Raw genomic sequence first — 4,365 nt, 5'->3', positions numbered from 1 at the left:
GGTGATCTCTGTGTCTTGTCTTTACCGGAAGCCTTGTCATATGCTGTCCTCTCTAAACACACAGCGCCCTCTGTTGGTGATATGTATCACAATCACATCAAGACAAAAAGTAGCGACATAGTTATAAAAAAACAGAAAACATGCACAATACTTATTGTGTCTTATTATAAAGCTATTAAATATTACATTAAAAATATATTCATCGTATAGGTCACAAATTTCACCGATGTGATATTGCCTGCAAAATGGGATACATACGTAACGGAGTGATACACAGTATTGCGTTTATTAAATTATCGCGGAAGTGACGCAACAGCACACAGTGTTGCACCAGTCTCGACCGTAGCTCAGGCAGAGCTACGAGGGAAGTCACATGGTAAGTCACGTTTCACTGACGGTCCGGATTCATTTATAGTTTAATTACAATATTTCATTTTGTTTTTCCTTTTTCTACGGTGCTATGTCTTTAATTAGTTCCATGATTTGTCCCAAGTCCAAATCGCTTTTTATATTGTTATTTAATTTTACGTTTTGTCGAATGAAAGTTTTTACCCGTTGAGTTAATAGTGCTTTCCTGTTACTCAGCTATGTCCGACACCAAACGGACTTCACCATTCCCCTGCCATACTGTGTTTCAGGTAATGTTTGTTTCCCTTTTAGCTGTACTGTATAAAGTTTTTCATGTCATTTTTCATATGGCTGGTTGTGTTTGTTGCTGGCGTGTGTCCGCGGTTCTTCGCGGCCGCCATTGCTGTGCGTTGCGCAGCCGTTCTGCTGCGTGTGATGCGTTCGGTGGCATCACGCAAAGAGCAGTGTGTGTGCATCTTTTCTTTTTTTTCGTAAATAATCACTATACAATCACCCATGTTTTGTATTTGGTCTTGTTTATTTTCTTTTGCTAAGATGATGATATAGCTCAGGAAGAGCTACGAGGCAAGTCACATGCTATGTCCGACACCAAACGTGACTTCACCATTCCCCTGCCATACTGTGTTTCAGCAATAAAAAAGAGAGAAAAGCCACACTCCACGCGTCTGGTCTTATTGAGGCGGCAGCGACGTGGAGCTTGAGACTGTCACAGTTGTGACCCCCGTCACACATAAACACTTGAGATACTACAGTATGCAGATGCATAATGACCAGTGGGTGTGTCATGACTCTGTCACGTCTGTCTCCGGCAGGTGGCATTGAAGGGTCGTCCCCTCCAGTTCTGCACCTGGCACGAATAGTGTAATGCCATCTTCTCTCGCCTGTTATAAGGCAGTTAAAGGTTATCGTGACTATAACCTTTAACTGCCTTCTTTTGCTCATGTTCTCTCAAGAAAGTGGTTTTTGCCTGACGTTTTGTAAATAACCGATCCAAGGACGTTTGCTTTTATTGGCTTTTGACAATCCTTCGAAAATGTCCAAGGTAAACATCAGCAGAGTGAGCGATTGCCCGACTCGCGAACACTTTTTCAGGGGATTCACAATTTCGTAAAACTATCGTATCGGAAGACCTCATGGCCCGAGAGGCGAATGACGAGGATGCTGCATAAATACACATCAATCTCTCGACACACAGACACACACGGTAGAGTTCCCTCTTAGCCAATGGAATGCCAGGGTGATACTCGGGAATAGCCAATGACAGAGCAGCTATAAGTGTGTTGCGTCATGAAACTCAGAGCTGTGACGGGCGATCCATACTGTATTTTTACCTCTCGTATCTTGAAATTTCTTGCGCAACAAGAGGCAATATTTTCATGTTGAGGCGTTTCATGACTTGATAATTTCGTATGAAGCAACTTTCATAAGTAGAGGCACCATTGTATTTTGAAATGAACAGCCAATAGGAAACCGTTGTATGCATCCGTATTCGTCCTTATTTGCATGTAACATAAGTGGTGGCACTAGTGCGCACGTTTATGGCCTTACATGTCTACTAGTAAGCGCTAAAATGAGTTTACTAGTGAACTAGTGCACTTATTTATGGTCTTACATGTCAACTAGTAAGTGCTAATATGCTACTAGTGAACAAGTGTGCACATTTATGGCCTGACATGTCAACTAGTAAGCTCCGAAATGAGCTCACTAGTGAACTAGTGGGCATTTTGTGGCATACATGTTAACTAGTAAGCTTCAAAATGAACTCAGTAGTGAACTAGTGGGCGTTTTGTGGCATACATGTGAACTAGTAAGCTTCAAAATGAGCTCACTAGTGGGCGTTTGTGGCATACATGTTCACTAGTAAGCTTCATAATGAGCGCATTAGTGAACTAGTGGGCAATATGGAATAAATACTCAGGGCTTCATGGCAAGCCCTTTGTCCATTTATTCATCCGACGTGCTCTCTTTCGTAATGCATTGTAGACCAATGAGAGCACGTCCGACAGACACATGGACTTCGGGCAGCCAATCATGATGCATTTCGAGCCAAGCAGCGACAAAAGCCGAGGATAAAACTTTCAGACACATTGAAATGTGTAAATGGGGTAAATATTACTCTTATTGTGACACAAAATGTTGTTTTACGATTATTTTAGGCGGTAAAGTAATTGTGTAAATGTCAAATATGTGGTCAATTTATCAAGATGAAGCCTGCTTAAAAATTTGCTCCAACGATTTCGGAGATGTGTCCGACTTTGACAGCAATGGTGGCAGTTCAACACTGACAGTCGCAGCCGGGAGCAGCTTTATGTCGGCAGGACTTAATAAAATCTGCCGCTTGCTCTGACAGTTCTCTATCCGACAGTCACATTTTGGCTTATTACTCACAAGCTAATTGATATGAAAAAGGAGTTAAAGTGAATGTTTGGAACATGATTTGTTATTACTGTTTGCTGCCTTAGTGCGTTTGAATTATTCGCTTGCCTGCATTACATGAAGTACATTTTTTAATATTCATATAATTGTAACTGTGCATTATAAATTATGTAACATTTGCACGATGTTTTACTGGACCTACAACTAAACTCGGTCCTAATTTCTGGGAGATTCCACAGCACCTCCTGCATCACAGCCCTTCTGCCGGCACACCTTCAGCAGCACAATGTTTCAAACGGGAGCTGGAGGGTGATCAGCTTCATTAAAGAACAGGAGGAAGAGAGGCACAACGTTTGGCATCTGTGATATGTTTTGAGACTTGTCTTCTGATTAAAAAAAACAAACTGTGTATGTGTTGTTAAATTCTTGATATAGTTCTTGTATTTAAATATTTTAACAATCAAATATTTTTCAACTGTGTTTTGGATATGAATTGTTTGAAATAAATCGGTGAAGCCCCAATAAAATTCTACCCCATCTAAGCTGCTCGATCACACTGCTGTCCACCTGCTGTAAATAATGCATTCATACATGATTGTAAAAGCCCCAGAACGGTAAACGTGTGAATTATTTTATTTTAAAATATAAGAAGCATATGTTTTTCAATTGTATTCATTTTCGTTGTATTGCACGACAAAGATAACAGATGAGCCGGTTTGGGCACGTCATCAACCAAGCTGCTGTTCCAATTGCAATGCGATGTATTGTCCTGCTCTCCTAAATTCGCATCTACACCACAAATTATAGCATCCTGAACTGATTTTGCAACAACTGAAAATTCATATTTTCATTTGGGGAGAATATGTTGCAGAACTGTTGCATTATATGCAGTGATGGCAATTTTCCGCGGATACGCGGAAATCCGCCGTGTTATTTCTTAAATTGATCATTTTTGTGAATCGTCTAAATCCGTTGAGAAAATTTTAGGGGGGATCAGGTACCTTGTCGTCGAGTTTTCACGAGCTCTCCCGATCAGTCTTTCCATCTTCAGATTGTAAACAGCCCTGCGATTGGACGTCTATGATGTCTTATTTGTTGTGATTGGTCGCTATATCGGCAAATGCAAATCACAACCAATCCGTGTTCGCCTTCCGAAAGCCCTTTCTCGCGAATGCCGAATGTTATTGAGACTCGCGACGAAGCTAAAGTGCGTCAGATAGATGCGGATCTGAAAAACACGTTTCGATGGGACTGGTTGGATAGAAAGCTGACGGTGTCCCCAGTAGGAAACAGTAAAGAGGAACCATTGTGCTTGTGTCGGATTTCGTGAAAAAGCTCGATGTCGCCGTTAAAGCTCTGTGTACTGTGTGTGACGATGTCATTCTATTCGGATCGAGAGGATGGAAAGCTTTACAGAGTCACGCAACCTCGGTGAAACACCGAAAACAGACATTTCTACTGAAAAGTAACTACTCGATCTCAAGCGCTTTTCGACAGCCTGGAGCATGTGTAAAAACAAGAGGAGTTGGCTAAAATGAGAGTGGAAAAAGACCAATAAGCTTTTAGCGCTTGCTAAAAAGCTTAAAATGAAGAGAAAATAAAGTATTCTACCTCATGAAA

At 41.2% G+C, this 4,365-nt stretch overlaps 1 long non-coding RNA gene across 1 annotated transcript; it reads left to right on the top strand.

The window, feature by feature from the left end:
• The first annotated feature begins 362 nt into the window (after nt 1-362).
• LOC109522873 (uncharacterized) lies at nt 363-1,242 on the top strand. The gene is made up of 3 exons (XR_002169646.1): nt 363-376; nt 586-638; nt 904-1,242. It is a non-coding gene; the product is annotated as an uncharacterized LOC109522873 (long non-coding RNA).
• Nucleotides 1,243-4,365: the final 3,123 nt, after the last annotated feature.

This window comes from Hippocampus comes, unplaced genomic scaffold, assembly GCF_001891065.2.
Source record: "Hippocampus comes isolate QL1 unplaced genomic scaffold, H_comes_QL1_v1.1 scaffold219, whole genome shotgun sequence".
Taxonomy (NCBI): domain Eukaryota; kingdom Metazoa; phylum Chordata; class Actinopteri; order Syngnathiformes; family Syngnathidae; genus Hippocampus; species Hippocampus comes.
Note: the sequence above shows the minus strand (reverse complement) of the source record. Positions and strands in the feature narration are given on the sequence as shown.